General features: G+C 40.8%; 2 long non-coding RNA genes across 2 annotated transcripts in view; one reads left to right on the forward strand and one right to left on the reverse strand.

The window, feature by feature from the left end:
- The first annotated feature begins 1,960 nt into the window (after positions 1-1,960).
- LOC308482116 lies at positions 1,961-20,350 on the forward strand. Its single transcript, XR_013989049.1, has 3 exons — positions 1,961-2,069; positions 5,761-5,862; positions 20,155-20,350. It is a non-coding gene; the product is annotated as an uncharacterized lncRNA (long non-coding RNA).
- Positions 12,114-25,586, reverse strand: part of LOC308482140 — a 41,901-nt gene continuing 28,428 nt past the window's right edge. The window contains exons 3-5 of the long non-coding RNA XR_013989078.1: positions 17,833-17,966; positions 12,945-13,109; positions 12,114-12,270 (exon numbers count right to left, since the gene is read on the reverse strand). This is a non-coding gene — a long non-coding RNA (uncharacterized lncRNA). The remainder of the gene's footprint in view (positions 12,271-12,944; positions 13,110-17,832; positions 17,967-25,586) is intronic.

The following is a 25,586-nucleotide window of genomic DNA, read 5'->3' on the forward strand; positions in this document are numbered from 1 at the left end:
TGGGGTTGCGGCGCTCATCTCGCTTTACTGGCCGAGGAAGCCGGCGTTTGTCCGCAGACAGCTTCCGGGTCATGTGGCCAGCATGACAAAGCTGCTTCTGACTAACCAGAGCAGTGCACAGGAAATGCCATTAACCTTCCCGCCGGAGTGGTACCTATTTATCTACTTGCACTTGACGTGCTGTCAAACTGCTAGGTTGGCAGGAGCAGGGACCGAGCAACAGGAGCTCACCCTGTCGTGGGGATTTGAACTGCCAACCTTCTGATCGGCAAGTCCTATACTCTGTGGTTTAGATCACAGCACCACCTGCGTCTCACTTACATATCATACATCTCTGCATATTTTACTATAACCATTCAAATCAGTTTTCCACTTTTACATCCACCAAAAATTATTTGTTGTTATTGTCTTTGTCCAGACAACAAATTATTTACTCTGTTGAATTTATCTTAATGCTCCTGGCATTTTCAGCTGTATACAGTTACTTTCCATATGTTCAATAAAAGTTTTCCAGTCTTCTTTAAATGTATGTTTTTCTTGCTCTCTTATTCTATATGTTAAATGTGCAAGTTGTCCATATTCTGTCAACTTAAGTTTCCAATCCTCTTTAGTTGGGACCTCGCTCACTTTCCATTTTGGGGCTAACAAAACATGGGTCACAGCTGTTGCATACATAAATAACTTTTTCTGACAACTGGGAATTTCAGTCTGGGTTATCCCCAGCAAAAAGGACACTCTCTCTCTCTCTCTCTCTCTCTCTCTCTCTCTCTCTCTCTCTCTGTGTGTGTTTTGGGGGGGGGTAGTTTTGAACATTTTTTCCAATTCATTATAAATCGTTTCCCAGCACACTTTTACCTCTCTACATGTCCACCCCATGTGGAAGAACGTTCCCTCCACTTCCTTACACTTCCAACACATATCTGATTCTGTTTCATAAATCTTAGCCACCTACTCAGAGTTAAATACCATCTATGAATCATTTTCAAACCACTTGTTACATATTTTACTCTGCTAGATGTTCCTTAACCAATAGCCAGTCTTTGAGCCTTCTGCCTCATTTTTGGAGAGAACTAGCTTTTCAATCCTACATTTGCCTGCTCAACATAAAACCCATGGGGCTTACTCCAAGGTGGATAGGTAAAGGTAAAGGGACCCCTGACCATTAGGTCCAGTTGTGGCCGACTCTGGGGTTGCGGCGCTCATCTCGCTTTATTGGCCGAGGGAGTCGGCGTACAGCTTCTGGGTCATGTGGCCAGCATGAGTAAGCCGCTTCTGGCGAACCAGAGCAGTGCACAGAAACGCCGTTTACCTTCCCACCAGAGCGGTACCTATTTATCTACTTACACTTTGAGGTGCTTTCGAACTGCTAGGTTGGCAGGAGCAGGGACCAAGCAACGGGAGCTCACCCTGTCATGGGGATTTGAACCGCCGACCTTCTGATCGGCAAGTCCTATGCTCTGTGGTTTAACCCACAGCGCCACAGAAGTCTAAAACTGTCAACACAATGCACTGAAAGTGAAACAAGACCAACCAACTCTTTTTGCTCTGGTTGTCTTGAACTTCCTACCCAACTACACCAGGGGAACACCACCAAATTCCTTATTGCCTACAACAGATAGTCTCCATCTTAGAACACAAAATCTTCCTCATAAATATCACTTATTTATTATTTACCAAGGCAGGATGCTTTGCCATGGGGAAGTAATTTCCTCCACCATCCCAATGGCCTCCAAAACATGTGCTTTGTCTCATTTTATAGTTCAGTCAATAATATATGACCATATACTGTTCTACTGCTGCAGTTAAGGTGGGGCAAAGCTGAAAAGCATATGTTTAAGATGAGTCTTTGACTATTCAATTGAGCACTGTCGAGATGAGGTCACAGTGTCCTCACAATGAGGCTATAGTGACCTCACAATAAGCCTAGCCTCAATGACACATATAGTGAAAGTGTTTATATGAACTATAACTCATACAGAGTTTTACAGATCTCAATATCTACAGCTAAGATACTGGCGGATCTCAACACTGACAATTAAGAGAAGAACAATTCTGTTTACCTTGGCTAAGTGAGTTATATGATGGCGGCAATGGGATGGTTGCTGTTTAATAGCAATTGGACTCCATTAGATCTTATTTCCTTCGGGGAAATTGCCTGCATATAATTTGTTTATTAAAAAACATTTCAAGGCTCCCTTTATGAGTAAAACTTACTCAAGACTGCTTATGTAAAAATAACAGATAAAATACAGCCCCAATGGTAAGAGAATACGATACAAAACCTCTCCTAAAACTCGCATTAAGAAAACCAACAGTAAGAGAATATCACTCTTGGATAAAAAAAAAAAAATTCCCCATGGCTACCAATCCAAAAGACCTCAATAGCAGGATAGAGTCACTCATGGATATGTCAGTGAAAATAAGTAGGTCTTCAGTACTGTTCTGAAGAGTTGTAGTAGCACTACACTTTAGTTACATGATTCAAATGAAGACAATCCTTTAAACTCCTATTGAATTTAATTGGTTTTAGACACTGAGCTGTTCCCTCTCAGTGTGGATATGTCTTGGTATTACTGACTGTTACTATGACGCTCGTCAGACTAATTTAAGTCCATGGACAATAGCCATTGATTTCACTGGATCTATTCTCCCCATCCCCCAACTTTTATAGGTTTTATTTATTTTTTCCAAGAAAAATAAGACAAAAACAAAAACAAAACTCCAGGCTCCTAGGGAAGTCCATTTTTTTTAATTTTTTTTTAGTATCAACTACAAACAGACCATGGATCTTTATTAAATTTTTCCATTTTAACAATTCAATCAAATCCCATTAAATATTCCAAATTATAAAAATACATATCGTATAGTCCAAATATTCCGCCAAATTATAATTTTTTATTGGGGCTTCCCATGCTTCAAGTTCGGTGTGGCTCTGATCATCTTATATCTCTACTGCCTTGAGTTTCCAATAGTTCCTTTAATTCTTCCTGTTGTTACCTTTCCTTCGTTCATGGCCTCTGAGTTGTTTCCACAGGCGAGTTGAAGTAAGCAATGATATGCTTCTGTGTGAAATTTGTCTGCTTGACTCTCCGCCTATTGTTTGCTATATATCCTCACACACTGTTGTTTATGCCGAATTAATCCAAAAGTCCTTTGCAGCTGGCAGATGCCATCTTCTCTCAGTTCTGAAAAAATCAAATCAAATCAAATCTAGGCATTTGCTCATTAATTTTCCCAGACCGGCTGCATCGAACATTAGCCTTTCCAGAGGAGATTTGCCAAATCAGACTTGAAGTGCATATATAATAACAAATTAAGAGCTCACCTCCCCCTATGACTATTTATCTCTGCAGCTCGGCCTTATTCTATAATGGCGGATCCCAATTAAAGAATGCGTCACATCACCCTTCTCAGAATCCGTCCAAAGATTTTTGAAGTCTCTCCAGCGGCTAGCGAGATCCTGCTTCTTTCTAATATCAATATTTTGAGAGTCTTTTATCGTCTTCCAAGCGTTTCAAGAAACAGAAGCTTTAGTTATACAGTTTTGTTATTTTCACACAGTTTATATTTTCCCATCTCGCTTGCTATAAGTAATGTAAACGGTTCTTCGGGGGGGGGGGGGTTCCAAACAGACCATGGATCAATCAGTACCCCCTCCCTGCCTTCCTTGCAACAATCTGAACAAATGCCTTTTGGGGTGGGGGTGAGAAGGCAAAAGATGCTTTGGCAGATGGTACCAGCACAGGAATGTGTGTGTAGAACTCATCCATCTAAGAAAGTGGGGTGGAAGGTCGACATGTGTCTAAAAAATGGGAGATTGGGACACTGTGCATCTAAGAAATCCAACATTTGAACCTAAAGGCAAATCACTGGATCTATTCTGAGCAGCGCTTGGTTGGCTATCACCCTAATTCTGTTGAAATTTGTAATAGGAATAAATTCCTGTGCTGCGACTTGTGGATATCCTCATTTGTACATCTTGCAAGTATTAATCAGACTAGCTAGAATAGGGATGGGGAACCCAACAACCCCCCTCCCCCCCAGTTTGTTGGATGCCATGTTTCATTGGCCTAGCCAACATGGTCAGGAGTGAGAAATTATGGGAGCTCTAGTCCAAAGACCACCTGTTCCCCCACCTCAGTCTAGAAGACCCTGATAAAAGTATGTGCATATGCCTCTTTAATATTAGTCTTTGCATTTTTGTTTTTGCTCGTAGGCCATGTAGAAGGTTGCTGGAGCTCCAGCCCATGAGGTGGGCCCTTCCTCTCTAATCTTAGATGTGTTGGGGTTGGTTGTACTCACTTTATAGCTGCAGGGGGAGAACTTGGCACATGCCCAGGAACAAGACAGACCTCTGGTACTGAAAAGGTGTTGTAGCACTGGGTCTGGGGATAAATTAAGCCATGAATGGTGTTTTTATAAACAAAAAACAAAAAAAAACCCCAAAGAAAATGCTGAACTCAACTTGTAATTTTGAAAGAGAGCAAATTCTGCATTACCAGATGATATAACAGGAAACATATTTACTAGGCAGGTCTTTCCAGACCTGTGAGGACACCAGATGAAAAACTTGATTGGTTTGAGCAAGGGCATAGGCACATATTTAGGATTACAATTTTTCATTTTTTCATTTTTATTTCGATGTATCAGGCTTCCTTTCATCAAGCAACTATAGCAAGCAGTGCCACTAATGGGATTCCAGGAAACTGAATGCAAGTTAATGTAAAATTACTCAGTTTGCTTGTTTACAACTGGATTTATTGTCATGCCCACGGCTAATTTTTGTTACATTAAATGAGAAAGATACCATGGCATTGATGGAAATTCTAACGATAGTCACTACCTCGGCTGGGAAGCCTCAAGTTGTTAGTAAGCCCATCAGGATTTATAAACTGAAATACAATGTTTTCTTTTAAAAACGCATGCACACAATAGGCTATATGCCTCACTTTTACAAGTAGTGACTTTAATTAATGCATTTAAATAATGCATTTGGAATAATGTATTGGAACTATCTGTATACTGAACAGCTGCCATGATGCATTCCCTGAAGAAGTGGGAAATTAAGTATTGTGGGCACATGTGTATGTAGCTGAAATGTCACACACACACACACACACACATACATTGGCTTGATATATTGAAAAATGACTAAGAATTTGCTGTTTTTTTCATGACACCTGAATAGCCACCTCAGTCTGCCCGATAGTAGGGCCAGGACTGTCACCTTACAGGCCCACTGCTGCAAATATATGCACACACACACACACACACCCCCCACTGGTGGCACTGTGGTCTAAACCACTGAGCCTCCTGTGCTTGCCGATCGGAAGGTCGGCAGTTCGAATCTGTGCAACGGGGTGAGCTCCCGTTGCTCTGTCCCAGATCCTGACAACCTAGCAGTTCAAAAGCACACCAGCGCAAGCAGATAAATAGGTACTGCTGCGGCGGGAAGGTAAACGGCGTTTCCATGAGCTCTGGTTTCCGTCACAGTGTTCCATTGCGCCAGAAGCGGTTTAGTCATGCTGGCCACATGACCTGGAAAGCTGTCTGTGGACAAACGCCGGCTCCCTCGGCCTGAAGCGAGATGAGCGCTGAAACCCCATAGTCACTTTTGACTGGACTTAACCGTCCAGGGGTCTTTAAACAATTTTTACACACACACACACACACACACACACACACAATTTCATAATTTACTCCTTCCCTTTGTTCTGGTTTTTTCCCCCTCAAGTGGGTTTTTCCTGTCTTTTATTCCAGCGATGAGCTCTTTAGGACCTGGGATCATGCCTCTTTTAAATTAAATGTCTCTGGCCTCCCCTGAGCTGTTCGGAAAAGGCTTTCAAGAAGACTGCACCCACGGTAAGTGGCATGCAAAGTGGATCTGTCTCTTGGTGCCTTTTTAAGATACAAAAAAACAAGACGCCATTAGACATCAAACTTCCCACTTAACAGAGAAGTCTCCTGACAACTCTGTTTCAGATACCTGATGAATTAAAAGCTATGTCTTTAAAAGCTGCACAAATTCTTGGTATCCTTGAGCGGTTCAGCAAGGTTGGTGCACCAGAGACTGAAATAGATGATTACAGCCTTGAGGCCTTGCCACAAATTGAATAGAAAGTATTGCATTTTATTGTAATCTCTCTCTAGTCTTTCTTGGATTTGAAGCCCGTTGACCTTTCTTCTGCACATCTTTTTTATTTTATTTTTAAGAATACTGAAATAATATAATTCACAATTGCTGAGCTGATAGAGCCTGGGCTGGCTTTGATGGGCATCAGGGTGAAGCTGCCTCCCTCGGGAGGGGGGCACTGTGAATTAGGCATATATGAAGGTAGGAGAGAGAGGTTTGGAAGAGTCTTACTCTTTTGTTGCAGAGTTAGCACAATGACAATCCCTCTGAGCACATTTGCTTTGCAAATCACTGAAGATTTTACTCACAGTTTCAGAAGTTACCGCAAATAAGTCTTCATCCGTAGGCAGAAAAATAAAGAGGGAAAGTGTTCCAAAAGAAAGAACTTGGTTTCCTTACAAAAGAATCATGCAATCTTAAAATGCAGGCAGCAAAAATATATTTTAAGAGAGATTTTTCATTCATGCAATTTTCCTTGCAGCTGGCAACTCCAGCTACTTTGAGGAAGGGCCGAGAGAGGGAGGGAAGGAGGAAGTAAAGGCTAGTCTAAGCCACCCATGGCAACTTGAGCTCAGGGCTCAGGTTAACCCTTCCATGCACACAAGTGTGAGTCAGTAACTGTATGCTGCAACAGGAATTTGTATCTGAATGCTACAGCAAACATGTTGGACCTAGCAGGATGTGTGTAGCTTTTGGCATCAGCTTCAGGTGGAAAAATGGTTGGGGCGGGCACTGGAAGGAGAATGAGAAATGCTGGATTTTTCTTTTAATGGCTAGCCCTATTGATGTGGTCAGAGAATGGTGGCCAGATAATAGTTGTATGGGGTGAACCAGTTCTAGGTGAGACCAGCAGGAAAAGGAAGCTATGGAGTATTTGACTAGTTTCCGTTTTGTATATAGCTTTGGAGCAGCACACTACTAAGTAAAGTTTATTACTTTTAATTCAGTCTCTGTGGACCATTTGTAATCTTGCAAATACTACATGGTGTGAAAAGACAAAATGAAAACAAGGCAGTGAAAAATGGGCCAGCTGAAGCCTCTAATAAAGCTGCTATTTGAAGAAAATGCTGCAGAGAACTGGAGAATCTGGAAGCAAGGGTTTGAATTTTGCAGCATTGTAAGTAGAGCAGATAGGGATGCAGGTGGCACTGTGGGTTAAACCACAGAGCCTAGGACTTGCTGGTCAGAAGGTCAGCAGTTCGAATCCCCACAACTGGGTGAGCTCCCATTGCTCGGTCCCTGCTCCTGCCAACCTAGCAGTTCAAAAGCATGTCAAAGTGCAAATAGATAAATAGGTACCGCTATGGCGGGAAGGTAAACAGCGTTTCTGTGCGCTGTTCTGGTTCACCAGAAGTGGCTTAGTCATGCTGGCCACATGACCCAGAAGCTGTACCCCGGCTCCCTTGGCCAGTAAATAATAATAATAATTTTTATTTATACCCCACCCTCTCCAGCCAAGGCCGGGCTCAGGGCGGCTAACAAGCAATAATAAAAACAAGTTGAATGAATACAACTTAAAAACAAGATTAAAATACAACATTAAAATATTGAAACATTAAATTATTTAAATGCAGCCTCATCACAGGAGGAGAAAGGAAAAAGAAAGAGGGGGAGGGAAAAGTGAGTAAAAGCGAGATGAGCGCCGCAACCCCAGAGTTGGTCACGACTGGACCTAATGGTCAGGGTTCCCTTTACCTTAAGTAGAGCAGATAGGAAAAGAGAGAGACTCTAGTCATTTCTGCATGTGGCAGATGAAGAAGCAAGAGATGTATGTAATGATTTCCAGTTTGGTGATGAAGAAAATAAGTAAAAAAATCCAGTTTTTATTAATACACTTGAAGTATGTTAGAAGAGTTACTTATGAAAGGTACAAATGCTTCATCGGTATTCAGATCAGATCAGCCAAGCAGTCAGTTCCCAAGACCAATGTATGAATTCATTAAACCAGGGACTGTACTCACCTCTCACTGAACTGGCAAACCTGTGTCAGGGCAGTATCACTACAGAATGCAAATACTACTCTCCAAGAAAAAGATTTCCTTGCACCTAGAAAGCTAGCATGTTGGAGACAGAATTGGGCTCAGTTCAAAAACTGCTGTTGTTATCTTGTTCCCAAGCTGCCTCGGTTGACTCAAGGACTGCCTGCTCTTATTGAGGGATGCTGTGTCAGAAAAAAGAGTCATTCTGGCTAAGCAAAGAGGAAAAATTAGTGAAGTGTAAAAAGCTAAACAGCATCTTAAAAAGCAGAGACATCACCTTGCCAACAAAGGTCCGCATAGTTAAAGCTATGGTTTTCCCAGTAGTGATGTATGGATGTATGGTATGGACCATAAAGAAGGCTAATAGCCGAAGAATTGATGCTTTTGAATTATGGTGCTGGAGGAGACTCTTGAGAGTCCCATGGACTGCAAGAAGATCAAACCTATCCATTCTTAAGGAAATCAGCCCTGAGTGTTCACTGGAAGGACAGATCCTGAAGCTGAGACTCCAATACTTTGGCCACGTCATGAGAAGAGAAGACTCCCTGGAAAAGACCCTGATGTTGGGAAAGAATGAGGGCACAAGGAGAAGGGGACGACAGAGGACGAGATGTTTGGACAGTGTTCTCGAAGCTACCAACATGAGTCTGACCAAACTGCGGGAGGCAGTGGAAGACAGGAGTGCCTGGCGTGCTCTGGTCCATGGGGTCACGAAGAGTCGGACATGACTAAACGACTAAACAACAACAACAAAAAGCTAAGTACCCCAGGCTAATCCATCTCTGAGCACCTTGTCTGAGACAGCAATAGGGAACTCTTTTCACCACAGAGTAACAGATGGAGTTTGTGGTTAGGGAGGTGGCAAAAGTCAAAGCTTCAAAGGTGAGGGTCAGCAGGAAAAAAATAGTCCTGCTAACCACAAATAGAAGACGGCAGGATATCAGAAAGGGCTTAGAGGCAACAGGAAGGGGTGGTGGAAACCCCCTCCCACAAATGCCTAGTTTCGGTTGCTTATCAAAGGTCATGATTAGCGTTGGCAACTGCGCAAAGGTGCTATAAGCTGGGAGGAAACAAGGCATCAATGTGAAATTATAAAGGCTTATGTGCAACCTATAGGGAAGCAGGTGGCGCTGTGGGTTAAACCACAGAGCCTAGGACTTGCCGATCAGAAGGTCGGCGGTTCGAATCCCTGCAACGAAGTCAGCTCCCGTTGCTCAGTCCCTTCTCCTGCCAACCTAGCAGTTCAAAAGCACATCAGAGTGCAAGTAGATAAATAGGTACCGCTCCAGCGGGAAGGTAAACGGCGTTTCCATGTGCTGCTCTGGTTCGCCATAAGTGGCTTAGTCATGCTGGCCACATGACCCGGAAGCTGTACCCCGGCTCCCTCGGCCAATAAAGCGAGATGAGCACCGCAACCCCAGAGTCGGTCACAACTGGACCTAATGGTCAGGGGTCCCTTTACCTTTATGTGTGACCTGTACAGGCAATCCTCATTTTGTGTGGGGGTTCCATTCATATTGGCAAAGCGCATGTATGCCCATTCTGCCCTGCCTCTGCCCTGCCCCTATTCATGATGCCTTGCTAATGTTTTGGGGCCATTGCTGAGTTTGGCTTCGTGCCTAAATCGGTTGTTGCCTGCAATGGGGTCTCTTTTCTGCACTACAAGGTGGACGAGGCACCATTCTTGTACAAGAAAAAAATCCTTTTTTGATTTGCTACCTGTCGCCTGGTCATTGGTTTTTTGCTAGACATCGAAGCTCAAACTGGCAAACTTCCACAACACTTCTAAGGTTAGAACTGGGCCTTTTCCATAGGCCTCTCCCCAGTTCCGTGCACCTTGCCGTCCCCCTCTCTTAATTTTTTTTTTTTAATTAAGTTTTACATAACAATTCTAAATTCAGACAGATTGGAATTTTTACAGTGGTACCTCGGGTTAAGTACTTAATTCGTTCCGGAGGCCCGTTCTTAACCTGAAACTGTTCTTAACCTGAAGCACCACTTTAGCTAATGGGGCCTCCCGCTGCTGCTGCGCCGCTGGAGCACGATTTCTGTTCTCATCCTGAAGCAAAGTTCTTAACCTGAAGCACTAATTCTGGGTTAGTGGAGTCTGTAACCTGAAGCGTCTGTAACCTGAAGCGTATGTAACCCGAGGTACCACTGTATTATTATTATGATTTTCTTTATTTACAACATAGTCCATAAGAAATCATACATGCAAACAAATCCACCACCAATTTTATTTTATTTTAAAATTCAGACAGATTATTCACCTCTTCATTTAGGATTCTCTGAATCCCTTGATTTCCCTCCACGCTTTCATGGTTACCATTATCAATCTTTTTCCCTATCTGCTTATCTTATTTTCTCTAATTTGTTAAAAGAATAATATTTCATTTTTCCATAGTTTTTCGTACATTACAAACATTACTCAAAGTTTTTAGTTCATTACAGCGTTCTCTTAAGTACGTGGTAATTTTTTCCCATTCCTTCTTAAAATCCTTCTCTTCCTGGTTTCTGATTTTCCCAGTCAGTTTCGCCATTTTGGCATCGCCCATCATTTTCACCAGCCATTCCTCTCTGGTTGGAACTTAGTCTTTTTTCCATCTCTGGGCCAGTGGTATCCCCACTGCTGTCATTGCGTACATGAATAGTCGTTTCTGCTCCCTCTGAATCTCTGTACCTAAAATGCCTAACAAAAAAAGCCTCTGTTTCGCCCCAAATGTTATTCTAAACATTTTTTTCAACTTATTGTAAATCATTTCCCAGCATGCTTTAGTTATCTTGCATGTCCACCACATATGGTAGAATGTGCCTTCTTTCTCCTTACATTTCCTGCAAACATTGGAAGCAGTTCTATACATTTTTGCTAGTTTTACAGGTGTTCAATACCACTGACATATCATTTTCATATACCGTATTTTTTGCACCATAACACTCACTTTTTTCCTCCTAGAAAGTAAGGGGAAATGTCTGTGCGTGTTATGGAGGGAATGCCTACGGGTGGCATGCCTACGGATTTTCCTCCTCTAAAAACTACGTGCGTGTTATGGTCGGGTGCGTGTTATAGAGCGAAAAATACGGTAGTTTTCCTTCAATGTACAGCACGCTGTAAATTTTAAGTCCATAATTTCCCCCAAGATGAAAATTGAATATTGTGCCCAATGTCTTGTATCCAGTTTATCATTACTGATTTAACTTCTTCGTCCTTAGTATGCCACTCTAGAAACAATTTATACATTTTAGAAAGTAACTTCACATTATTTTCCAATAATCCCTTTTCAAACCATGAAATTTCTATGCTAAATCCATTTTTTCTTATCTATTTTAAACAAACCATTTACCTTGCACCTTATGTGTTCTAGCAACCAGGAGTTTTATCCAGGCCTTTAAAATTCTGAATATTATGGTTTTATTTTGAAGCTGCTTTAAAGTAGATTCGGTTTTATGCTCCTACTAAAAAGCTTTTGCATGTTCTCATTTTATTATTAATTTTTAAAATGTTTATTTTTTATTGTTAAAATTATAAAAGCCATCTTGAAATAATGTTATGGATAAGGTGGGATACAAATATGTTAAATATCACTAAAGTACTTTGGATCCTTTTCTAATTATTGTTTTGTTTTATTTTAAAATGAAGGGTGTTGTAGGATGTATGGGGTTGTGGAACTTGGCTGTGCTTTGATCCAAAATCTGGGCACCAGTTGGTACCTATTAAATAATGGATATTATTCCACTCATTACACTTTATTCATAGAGAAACAATCCAAACCATTTCACAGGAAAGAATTTTTAGGCTAGTCATACTGCCAGCTATGAACAACAGTCCAATTTACTCGGCTCCTTCTTTACTGCTTATAAGAAACAGTAGAAATGTTCATTGTGCGTATTCAAATTAGTTTTTAGCTTTGCCAAATCCAAATTATAATGTAAATGATTGACCTATTCAAATATTCATAGTTGTCTATTTGCACATCATTATCATTAGTTGCTGTCTTCCCTGATTAAATCTTAGCCTGAGCTTTGTACGTGAATATGAATCCGTTTCATGTGTATTGTATCAGTTTCTTTCACTCCAGATGATGTCTTCGTTAGACTGGATGCAAAGCTGTGTCCTTATTCAAAATGGTAGCTTCTCTCGTGACTGTGGTTTCGTTGCATCTGCAAAATTCAAAGTAGGAGAAGGATTTGAATTAGGAACTACGAATCAGGAATAAGCCACAAGCTTATGGTGAACAAGCGCTATGCTGCTTTTTTTTTTTTTTGGCGACTGACTTGCAGGGGTTAAATAAAACAGCTTCTCTAAGGTAGTATTGTATAAGGGGAGGCTGGGGGCCATAACTCTGTTGGCAGATAATTGGATACAACTCTGTGTCTAAGATGGTGACTAAAATACAATCGGGTGATATAGTATCACTATAATCTAATTAATTCAATTGCACCCAATTGCACTGCATAATTCTATATATATAGATAAAGGTAGGAATTGCTGAAGAGAGAGGTTTGGAAGAGTCTCTTTTGTAGCAGAGTTGACACAATGGCAATCACTCTGAATGCATTAAAACTTGGTTACATTTAAATATTCCCTCATCCACCTTTATACAAACGTTCCCAACAAAAATACCTAGGCTAGAATAAATCAAAGTCACTTTGCTTTGCAAATCAGTGAAGATTTTACTCACAGTTAACATGCACAATATGACATTTTTCACTGCCATTCATTTAGCATATTTGTTACCCATAGTCTTGGAACAGAGAACCTCAGTCCCAAGGACCTAATGTAGTTTCTCTGTCTCGCTCCTCAGACTCTTCCCCAACCCGAATCCCACACTGACCTTGCTCTGCACCTTCCTCGATGGCTCTTGCGTGGCTGGGATGTGTTTTTGTACTGTGATCATGTCTCTTGCTTGCTTGGATGTTATTTGTTGGTATCTGTCTGTCTTGAGAGACAATGGAGTGCGCATCCAGGGCTGAAGTCAAACTAGCAGCACTGAAGTGACCTGGATGGAGAGAGCTGCATTCATGTGGGGAGTGGAGTGCAGTGAGTGAAGCTAGGATGCAGCCTACTGTACAAGGGTGAGAGTCCCATCTACAGCATCGCACCTGTTCACACCTAACTGCTCTAGAGATTGGCAAATCTCACAATTGGGTTTCCCTCTGTTTCAATTTATTTTAATATTTATGTTCTCTACTGTTTCTGATGGTCTTCCTGACAGTCTGCATTTCAGTGCAAATTTCTCTTAACATACACCATTGTTTATGCAATTCCCCCAATATAGACATTCTGCAATGCAATTTGCCCTAATGCAATGCATTTCTTTATGGTACTTTCCCTAATATCTACATTTATTAATAATTTGATTTACATCCTATGCCCTTTTAAAATGTGTGTGTGTGTGTGTGTGTTTGGGAGGCTATTCGGTTGTTGTTTTTATTTTTATTAGGTATTTTTGGGGTTTATATCTTGATTTTTATTCTGTAAACCGCCCTGTGACCCCTGTGCTTAGGGCAGTATATAAATAATAATAATAATAATAATAATAATAATAATAATAATAATAATAATTTGTGCACACACTCTATCTAACTCTATGCATATTTGTACACTTTCTTGGCTGCAGAAATGCATTGCAAAATTCAGAGCAGTGTCTGATGATAGATTGGGCAAGAGATGTTGTACATAACATAATGTCTGAAGACTGGGAAAGGTTGTGGAGGAAAGGGGTCAAGTTCACTGCATGTATGGTGTTAAAGGAAAATGTTATGAAAATGATGTATAGATAGTACTTAACCCCTGTAAAACTAGCAAAGATCTACCACAAGAGTGCTAACCTATGTTGGAAATGTAAAGAAAAAGAAGGTACCTTTTACCATATGTGGTGGACGTGTCCCAAGATGAAAGACTTCTGGGAAAAGATTTATAATGAATTGGAAAAAAAATGTTGAAATATACATTTTCTAAGAAACCAGAAGCCTTTCTACTTGGAATAATAGGTTTGGAATTGCCCAAGAAAGATGTTAGATTGTTTCTGTATGCCACAACTGCAGCTAGAATTTTGTTGGCCCAAAATTGGAAACTACAAGAAGTACCAACAGTGGAGGAATGGTAGATGAAGATGATGGACTTTTGGGAGCTAGGCGACCTTAAAGGAAGAGTCCGCGACCAGAAGGAGGAGGAGTACCAAGAGGAATGGAAGAAATTCAAAGATTACTTAGCTAAATATGTCAAGATAACTTAAATAGAATCACTTGCGAGTATCAGATAGGCCTAGGATTTAAATATGTGATGTTGTAGAATACTATGTTAAAATTTAAAATGAAAAGAAAGAAAGATGCAAAGTAAATTTTATATGAAAATAGTTTTGGAAAACTGCTACAATGATTTATATGGAAACTCAGCTAGGGGGATTCAAAGGAGTCACTCAATAATGTTAACAAATGTGGAACTATTATAGTAAGGATAAATGTCTGTCTGTCTGTTTGGTTGGTTTTGATGTTTTTTGTTTGTTATAAATTTGGAAAACCAATTTTTTTTTATTTTTTTTTGGGGGGGGAGATAATAATTCAGAGCAGTGTGAATTTTGAAGGGAAACCATTTTTTGTTTTGTTCTGGAAAGTGTGGAGCAAGTACCTGACAGATTAGCGCTTAAGAGTCAAACCATCTTAAAGATACAGTAACATATATCAGCATGGGATGGGTGCACAGAGGGGGCTGCAGAACAGGAGAGAGAAGGAGGCATGGAAATGTGGGTGGTGGTCTGTGTGCAAGGGCCAGTTTAAAAAAGGTGGAAGGGGGAGGCAGGGTGAAGGTGACAATGGTGTTTGTGAACATAGGGGGCTGCACAATAGGAAAGAGGGCAAGGCATGTAAAATGGGGTGATCTGTGTGCAAGGGAGAGTTGAGAAAAGTAAGGAGGTAGATGGAACAGAAAAGGGGTGCAAAGGAATATATGCTGCCACTGCTGTTTGGATGTTATTAGCCCAGAAATGGAAAGAAGGCAAAAGTCCCTACTAGAGAAGAGTAGCTGATTAAGTTGATGGACTGTGTCGAATTGGAAAAAATGACCGGAAGAATCAGAAACCAAGAAGACAAAATTTTTAATAAGGAATGGGGAAAATATATAATTTACCTATAAAATCATTGTAAACATTTATTAGTAGGAATAACGCTTGTATCCTAATGTTGAATTTGGGGTATAATGGAGATTTAAAAGATTTGAATTTATTTATTTTTACAATAATTTTTATTCATCTTCAATTACAATAATTCAATGGTAGCCTCATTATAACAATGCCAAATTACAATACAATTACTAATCTCAGTCATTCAGATGCCAAATGATATAGTTTAGGTGGTCTCCCATGTGTTAGAATTGATGGTTTGATGCTTTACTTTGTTTCTGCGTTCCAATATCTTATCCTTCTCAATTGCATTCCATTCTAAATAACCATCCCTTATATAAAAATTGCAATATTAACGACATCCATTGATCTTGACACATTAAATGATTTATAAACCCATAGATGAAGCATTCAAATTATATCCTTATTCCTTCTCTGTGTGACAACTATTCTGTCCGTGGTGTTCCTTTCTGTCCTTGTAAAATATTATATCTATCCTTTCCCAACTGATGCTTCCATCATGCCTCGGGCAGAGCTAATATCCCATTGTTGTTTCAAAAGTTCTCCATTGCACTGTCATGTGGTTCATTATTTTAAGATTTTGATTAATAGAGAAGATGCAGGAGGAAAACGTTAATATAAGGACCCACAAAGCACAACCAAACTTTTGTGTTTGATCCCTGTTTGTGTAAATATTTATTTAAGCATTCCCATTATTTCCGTACCATAGTTTTAGATTTATGCCTTATTGGCAAGAATGGCAAGCAAAATTTATGGAGTATGCTGAAATGGCAAAACGTACCGGGAAACTCAGAGACAAGGACAATAGAGACTTTAAAAAAGACTGGGAACCATTTATGATGTATTTACAGAAATATTGTAAAGAAGTGGACTCACTAGCAGGGTTTGAGTAAACACAATTAAGAAAACAAGGGTCAAAGTCAAGGAGCAATAACTGGGAGAATAACAAAGTGTAAGATGTAATTTGAAAAGATAGAGTATAAAAATGATATGAATATAAGAATATTTAGTTAAAAGGTTTCAAAATTAAAGTAAAATGAAATAAGCAGGAGAAGAGGAGGTTGAGGGAAGTCAGAGGAGGGAGATATAGATTTGCATATTTTTCTTGTGTGGCGATGATGATTGTGTTGAATGTAAAATTGTAAAATTTAATAAAATCTATTAAAAAAAGGAAAAAAAAGATGGTTAATATGGGGTGAATGGCAAGGGGGGTTGTGAGTGGAGCAAGCAGATGTGCAGCCCCTAGTCAACAAATGCTTTTCACTGGGTTTATGTGATGCTTATTTATCCGGGTTTCAGAAAAGAGCCACAGAACTGGAAATCAACTTTGCTTCTGCTAAAAGGCTGCGCTGCAATTCAGCCATATCTGCCGCAAATCTCTGGCTGCAGCATAATCCGTATCTTTGCCTGTTGATCCTTCAGAATAAGATAATAAGAATGGGAAGCCACTGAGACAGATCAGAGACTGTATGATTAATAGGAAACAAAACCTAGGAGCTTCTTTCATTTACAGTCCTGGAAACACATCCTTGTTTTAAACAAGCAAGCCCACGGTCTAATTGGATTGATGACTTCTGGCATTTGCATATATGTGTGTACATGCTGCAGGAGCTGTCGTAGTTTTGCTAATTGCAGACAGAAAAAGGAGAGCCCTAAGTTAGGAAGAGGAGGGAAGACCAATTAGTCCTCCAAAATTATTGGCTTCAAAGGAATTAAGAGAAGAAAGCCATTCCAAAGCAATCTAATAGGCTTGCCTAGTTTTTGCTTTGGCTCTTATATTCCAAGTTACTCCTACACATTAAAGTATTTATCACGGCACTAGAATGCTGCATTAGGAAGGATGAAGAACATCATAACACGAAATCCCTTGTTCAGAGCTAAATTAAGTTTAAAAACGGGAATGAGGAGCTGGCTTTCCTTCATCAAACCTGAAGGCAAAGATCTCTTCAGCAACAGAATCTAAAGCTGTAAGTTTAGTCCTGAGAAACAAGGTATCTGAAACATGATCCAATGTTATATAAGATCATATTGTACTAACTACACCATATTAGCAGAACTTGAGTGATACTTGTAAACACAACAAATACCGTTTGTGGAGTAGACGGGAACAATATTAAAGAATATAAAACTGTGCGAAAAAAACAGTGACAGTATAAACAGTACAATGAGAATGATTGGAAGACTTGTTTTGTCAGAAGTCTTTTTTATTTAAGTGTTTAAGTATTAATTTGGAAGATTAATTTTTTTTTTATGCACGTAAATCTGCTTTTTCTTCTTTCTTCTTTCTGTATTTTCTTCTTTTCTTTTTTCTTAATTGTTTTTTCTTTAATTTTCTTTTTGTAGTATGAGATTGTAAATTCTTTGTATATGTGTGTAATTTAAATTAATAAGGATTATTTAAAAGAAAGAAAGATGATCCAATGAGGTAGAGAGGATGAATTCCTTTTCAGATTTTCCTGTTCTTGCTGGGGTTATACTCCTTCTGAAGGAGCAGGTACGTAGCTTGTGGGTTCTTCTGGGTCCATTGCCATCACCTGAAGCTCAGGGGCCACAACGGCGCAGAGTGTTCATCTAGACTTACTTTTTGTGCCACGTTTCTAAGCACAGGTCTGGGCTTCTAAGCTCCATGTCTGAGCAGTTCTTTTTCCCCATCCTGGCGCTTTCCCCGGGAAAACGCGCAAACGGCAACCAGAGCTTCAAAATGCGGGTGCGCACCTGGAAAGTGCAGAACAAAAGGTAGTCTAGATGAGCCCTGATGTAAGGGACCAGCGTAGGAAACTCAGAAAATATGGGACCCAGCAGTCCTTCCCAAAGAGTAGAAAGTACCAAAACTATGACTACATTTTGCCAACACAGCTACAAATTAACAAAATTAACACTTAAATTTCATTGCTAAGCCATCTTTAAAATACTGTGCAATTCAATAAAACAACTAACGTAATTTCTATTTACTTATTCTATCACCTCTTTAGTTCCTGCTCAGCCACTTGATTCTGTTGATTGTTTACAATGATCATTAGCCTGTATCTATAAATGTGCAGCACTTTGAACATCTCTTAGGAAGCAGGGACTCCTTATTCTTTGCCATTATACATTTTTAAAAGTGCTATATAAATGCTAAGTACTATTGGTTGAATGAACTGAGGCCTTGAGTTTAACTTGCCTGCTTGGCATTCTCTTTATAACATCATGATAAGCAGTAGATAAGGAGAGAGATCTTTACAATCTGTCTGGATTTGGTTGATGTAAAAAATATCTTTGTCAGGCTCTGCTCTTCAATGACCCTGCATAGTATTGCAAATCAGAGCTGTGGAACATGAACAGATTTGTTGGAATGAGTTTCTTTAACAAAGGCACATGGTTACATAAATGGCAAAATAAGCCCTGCAGGAACGCATAACGAAACTTTAGTTTTCTTTCCTGTGGATGCTTGCTAACGTTCTTGGAAGCAGCCACAGATGCAAAAGCATTTGGAAGAGAGAAAATGAAAGGACGAGAAGGAGCTTTCATAAAGGAAATGTTTGAAATGGTTGCTTAAAATTTCCAGGGGAGAGCGAGACTTTGTAGGCATCATATTCAGGTTGGTTCATGCATGCTGGGAATTGGGCAGGGGTGAGGAATCTGTACCCCTGTGGGTTTTGTTGGGCTCTACCTTCCATCAGGTCTGCAATAATTCATGCTGTTGTCTTTTAATAATAATAATTTATTTATTTATTTATCTGTTTATTTATTATACCCCACTCATCTGTCTGGGTTTCCCCAGCCACTCTGGGCGGCTTCCAACACAATATTAAAATACAGTAATGCATCAAACATTAAAAGCTTCCCTAAACAGGGCTGCCTTCAGATGTCGTCTAAAAGTCTGGTGGTTGTTGTTCTCTTTGACATCTGGTGGGAGGGCGTTCCACAGGGCGGGTGCCACTACCGAGAAGGCCCTCTGCCTGGTTCCCTGTAACCTCGCTTCTCGCAGGGAGGGAACTGCCAGAAGGCCCTCAGCACTGGACCTCAGTGTCCAGGTAGAATGATGGGGGTGGAGATGCTCCTTCAGATATACTGGACAGAGGCCATTTAGGGCTTTAAAGATCAGCACCAACACTTTGAACTGTGCTCTGAAATGTACTGGGAGCCAATGTAGATCTTTCAAGACCGGTGTTATGTGGTTTCGGCAGCCACTCCCAGTCACCAGTCTAGCTGCCGCATTCTGGATTAATTGCAGTTTCCAGGTTACCTTCAAAGGTAGCCTCACATAGGGCGCATTGCAATAGTCCAAGTGTGTGATAACCAGAGCATGCACCACTCTGGCAAGACAGTCCATGGGCAGATAGGGTCTTTGCTCCAGCTGGCTGCTGGAAAACTTAAAACAGCAAATCAGTTCCTCCCTTTCTGTATTTTACACTTGAAAACTTTGTTATCTGAATCCTGAAAGTCACACCATTGTTCACTTTGAAAGCTTTTTTTATAATTTCTGTTACTTTGACCCATCCTCATTGTGAGATACACCTAACTGTAATTGAAGCAAGACCACCTCCATCTTTGTTATAACTGAAGCAAGATTAATGTCATCTTCTATGGAATGTTGGGATTAAGTTCACTGCATGTAGGGCTTTGAAAGAAAATATAATGAAAATGATGTACAGATGGTACTTAACCCCAACTAAATGAGCTAAAATGTATAGAATGAAAAATAGAAAATGTTGGAAATGTAATCAAAAAGAAGGAGATTTTTACTATATGTGGTGGACCTGTGATAAAGTTAAAGCATTTTGGGAGAATATATATCATGAGTTAAAGAAAATGTTACAATATACTTTCCCTAAGGAACCCGAAGCATTCATGTTGGGAATGGTAGGAGATGAAATACCTAGATCTGATCAGAAACTATTTATGTATGCCATTACGACAGAAGGACTTTAATTGCCCCAAAATGGAAACAGCAAGAAATACCGACAATACAACATTGGCAGACGAAGATGATGGACTCTGTGGAACTGGCAAAGCTGATGGGGAAAATCCGACACCAGAATGTGACCAAGTGTTCCAGAGAGATTGGAGTAAATTTATTTATTATATAGAAAATCAGTGTATACAGTTAAAAACGCTAGCAGGATTGAGATAAAGCTCGCAATGTTTACAAGAAGAATTTTTCTACCTGTATTTTAAAAATTTGAATAATTTAGAAAAATGTAGAATTGTGATGATATAGATGTGTGGATTTAAGATAAGTCTTAGAAAACCAGAAGATGGGTGGAGGGAAGTGGATAGCTCAGCAGAGCTAATAAATATCTTATAAGATATTGTATTATTGTTAAAAATTTGGAAATCTCTCTCTCTCTCTCTCTCTCTCTCTCTCTCTCTCTCTCTCTCTGTGCCATCTTGTTGCAGGCTGATGTCATAATCGTATATTCTCATCATGCTGAAATGCAAGCTTCAGAAAGGGGAAAGGGAAAGTGGAAACACAAAAGGGAAAGTTGCAAGGGCATGACCTTTAGAACGAGGATATAAAAAGGATGGGGGGGGGAGGGAGAGATGAAATAGACAATGCCACCATTTCATCCTTGATGTAAAAATTGTATCAGAACATTCAAGGAATGTGAAAGCTGGTGGATGAGCAGAATTCAATATGCACATCAGTGGATGTCGTGCAGACTGGGTCAGTTGGTATTAGGATTTGCAAATACCAAATTCCTAAAGTGCCTCTAACTTTCAACGCGCTTGGCACTCTTAGGATACCTGCTGACCCCCTCCTCAAATTTCTTTGACTATCAGAGCTTTGGCTGGTTGTGACAATGAGTTGGGCATTTTTAGCTACAGCTCCACATTCTCACCACAGCGCTATCGAGGGAGGAAGGCGTCTTTAAAGTTATTTAAGCTCACTTTGCTTCAACAATTTCACTTTCAAAACTAGCATTCTAATGCGCACCTTCAGCTAAATGTCCCATTTGTCCTGTTCCTCACTCTGCAGTCCTGCATGAAGGCTCCGAACAGCTTCCTCTTTCAAAAGGGATTTCTGTCGGCTGGATGAGCTTTTATCATCTTTAAGGGCAATTTCTTGCACAGTATCTACCTGTCACCAGCAGTGTATGTTTAATGCTTACTGTTCCAAAATTGCTTTTGATTTCTACAGGTTTTTTTAAATGATTTTGAACAACCTGAGGGAACCAACCTTTGGATCCAGAACCAAATGAAAAATAATTTTTAAACTTATGTATTCACAATATCTATACAGTCATACCTCGGGTTACAGATGTTTTGGGTTGCGTGATTTCGGGTTGTGCACCGCCCTGAACCTGGAAGTACCAGAACAGGTTACTTCCAGGTTCCGGCGCTTGTGCATGTGCAGAAGTGCTAAATCGTGCTTTGCGCATGCGCAGAAGCACCAAATCACAACCCGCGCGTGCGCAGATGCGGCGCTGTGGGTTGCGAATGCTGCAGGTTGTGAACGTGCTTCCCGCACGGATCACATTCGCAACCTGAGCGTCCACTGTATAAGGACAAGAATTCCCCCACTTTCTGCTATCAAGGTTGTGTCATCTGCATATATGAGGTTGTTGATATTTCTTCTGGCAATCTTAATTCTGGCTTGGGATTCATCCAGTTCAGCCTTTTGCATGATGAATTCTGGGAGTTCTCGGTCCACTTACTGCTTAAGCCTGCCTTGTAAAATATTAAGCATAAATTTGCTAGTGTGTGAAATGAGCGCAATTGTGCGGTAGTTGGAGCATTCTTTGGCACTGCCCTTCTTTGGGATTGGGATGTAGACTGATCTTCTCCAATCCTCTGGCCACTGCTGAGTTTTCCAAACTTGCTGGCATATTGAGTGTAGCACCTTAACAGCATCATCTTTTAAAATTTTAAATAGTTCAGCTGGAATATCATCACTGCCACTGGCCTTGTTATTAGCAGTGCCCATTTGACTTCAGGATGTCTGACTCAAGTTCAGCAACCACACTACCTGGGGTGTACGAGACATCTATATCTTTCTGGTATAATTCCTCTGTGTATTCTTACCACCTCTTCTTGATGTCTTCTGCTTCTGTTAGGTCCTTTCCACTTTTGTCCTTTATTATGGTAATCTTTGTACGAAATGTTCCTTTCATATTTCCAATTTTCTTGAACAGATCTCTGGTTTTTCCCATTCTGTTGTTTCCCTCTATTTCTTTGCATTGCTTGTTTAAGAAGGCCCTCTTGTCTCTCCTTGCTATTTTTTGGAAATCTGCTTTCAATTTCCTGTATCTTTCACTTTCTCCCTCAAATTTTGCTTGCCTTCATGGATCACTGCCTTGTCATGGCAAAGGGGCCTGAATAACTCAGAGAAGCTATGAGCTATGCCATGCAGGGCCACCCAAGATGGACAGGTCACAGTGGAGAGTTTTGACTAAACGTGATCCACCTGCATCAGGAACTGGCAAGCCACTCCAGTATCCCTGCCAAGAAAACTCCATGGACAAAGTTACATTTACATGCATTGAATATTTATGGTCTTTTGGCAGCATGCTTCTTTTCAGCCAGAGGGCAGTAGAATATAGATTATGCTGTGTCTCCCTTACATAGGAAATGGGATGTTTAGTTGATGGTGCATGTTAAAATGCTAATTTTTAAATTGAAATCATTGAAGCAAAGTGAACCTTAAATAACTTTAAAGAGGTGTTTCCCTCCCTAACATGATTTAATGTGTGATCAGTAATAGCAACATTAACCAAAGATGCATCAGAATCCTTCAGGAGACTTACACTTTATTAAATTGCATCCCCATTCAGCACATTTTTTGAGCCTTTGTTGCTACAAACACTTCAGGGGTAGATGGGATACTGCTGATTAAGATTTGCTCTGCAAAGTGCAGGGAGAAATGAGCTGTGTGGATTGACTGTCAGGCTACGAGAGTGAAGACCCTTAGTTTATTGCCAACAAAACAAAAAACATCCATGTGAGTTCTACCTTTTCATCCACAATAATAAACTAAAGTGGATCTCCTGAAGGTCCAGTTGCTGGAAATCACAAGCGAAGAGAGGGTTGTTACTCCCAGGTCCTGCTTGCAGGCTTCTCATAGCCATTGGGAAGCCACCTATCAGAATGGAAATCTAGACAAGATGGACCGTTGGCCTGATGCAACAGACTCTTCTTATGTGGAAATGCTCTTTGACTAGGTAGCTGTGTCTACTTTGTTGTTGTTTAGTCGTTTAGTCGTGTCCAACTCTTCGTGGCCCCATGGACCAGAGCATGCCAGGCACTCCTGTCTTCCACTGCCTCCTGCAGTTTGGTCAAACTCATGCTGGTAGCTTCGAGAACACTGTCCAACCATCTCATCCTCTGTCGTCCCCTTCTCCTTGTGCCCTCCATCTTTTCCAACATCAGGGTCTTTTCCAGGGAGTCTTCTCTTCTCATGAGGTGGCCAAAGTATTGGAGTCTCAGCTTCAGGATCTGTCCTTCTAGTGAACACTCGGGGCTGATTTCCTTCAGAATGGATAGGTTTGATCTTCTTGCAGTCCATGGGACTCTCAAGAGTCTCCTCCAGCACCATAATTCAAAAGCATCAATTCTTCGGCGATCAGCCTTCTTTATGGTCCAGCTCTCACTTCCATACATCACTACTGGGAAAACCATAGCTTTCACTATACGGACCTTTGTTGGCAAGGTGATGTTTCTGCTTTTTAAGATGTTGTCTAGGTTTGTCACTGCTTTTCTCCCAAGAAGCAGGTGTCTTTTAATTTTGTGGCTGCTGTCACCATCTGCAGTGATCATGGAGCCCAAGAAAGTAAAATCTTTCACTGCTTCCATTTCTTCCCCTTCTCTTTGCCAGGAGGTGGTGGGCCCAGTGGCCATGATCTTCGTTTTTTTAATGTTGAGCTTCAGACCATATTTTGCGCTCTCCTCTTTCACCCTCATTAAAAGGTTCTTTAAGTCCTCCTCACTTTCTGCCATCAAGGTTGTGTCATCTGCTGTGTCTACTAGCCTAAAGCTATTCCTTACTTTCAAAAATTGAATCTTTGCAGAGCTTTCTAAATTTCTCCATCAGGCGCTAGAAGAAAATGGCTTTCAGAGTGGGCACATTCTATCTGGCCTGAGCTTGTAAACAATAATTATAATTTTTTTCTGTGCGTAGGTGTTCCTAAATACCTTAACTCTTAATATCTGTGGCTGGCCCACCTTAGCAATACGTTTGATGACTTGCTCTTTGGGAGCCCTCTATCAGTGTTTGCCTGTGGCTGCAAATTTCGTTAATAAGTTATTGACAGTTTGTTTTGCCTTCTGGATCATGCTCTGCCTCTGTTGTAAATAATGTAGCATTAGGAATCAAGCTTCCCAATTCCAACTAGGCAAGAAGAGATATGCCGACCCCCAAAGCTTTAATGTGAAAAACAGGAAATCGATTCGTTGACATTTTCAATCTTCTGCATCTGCACAATCTATTAATAATGTTGCATTTGCAAAAGAGGATTCCTAACCTCCTCCCTCCCATTTTTATATAACACCATGCAGCAGCAGCACACAGTGGCTTGAGAGAGCATATGAGCGTATTTTTGAAGAACTAACCATGCATCAAAATCCAACTTGAAGCCTTATGTTTTCCATGCTCTTCTTCTAGTAGAAAGAGGGTCTTGGCAAACTTGGACTCGCAGCTGTCCATGGAGGCGCAGGTTAATTCTGTGTCCAGGGCGGCTGTCTACCAGCTCCATCTGGTACGCAGGCTGAGACCCTACCTGCCTGCAGACTTCCTTGCCAGAGTGGTGCATGCTCTAGTTATCTCCCGCTTGGACTACTGCAATGCGTTCTATGTGGGGCTACCTTTGAAGGTGACCCGGAAACTGCAATTAATCCAGAATGCGGCAGCTAGACTGGTGACTGGGAGTGGCTGCCGGGACCACATAACACTGGTCCTGAGAGATCTGCATTGGCTCCCAGTACATTTCCAAGCACAATTCAAAGTGTTGGTGCTGACCTTTAAAGCCCTAAACGGCCTCGGTCCTGTATACCTGAAGGAGCGTCTCCACCCCCATCATTCAGCCTGGACACTGAGATCCAGCGCCAAGGGCCTTCTGGAGGTCCCCTCATTGCGAGAAGTGAGGTTACAGGGAACCAGACAGAAGGTCTTCTCGGTAGTGGCGCCTGCCCTTCAGATGTGAAGGAAATAAGCAGCTATCTTCTTTTTAAAAGACATCTGAAGGCAGCCCTGTTTAGGGAAGTTTTTAATATTGAATGCTGTATTGTTTTTAACACTTGATTGGAAGCCGCCCAGAGTGGCTGGGGAAACTCAGCCAGATGGGCAGAGTATAAATAATAAATTATTATTATTATTATTATTATTATTATTATTATTATTAGGTCCTTAATCCTGTT

This window comes from Podarcis pityusensis (genome assembly GCF_964106645.2).
Source record: "Podarcis pityusensis genome assembly, chromosome: 7".
NCBI classification, from domain to species: domain Eukaryota; kingdom Metazoa; phylum Chordata; class Lepidosauria; order Squamata; family Lacertidae; genus Podarcis; species Podarcis pityusensis.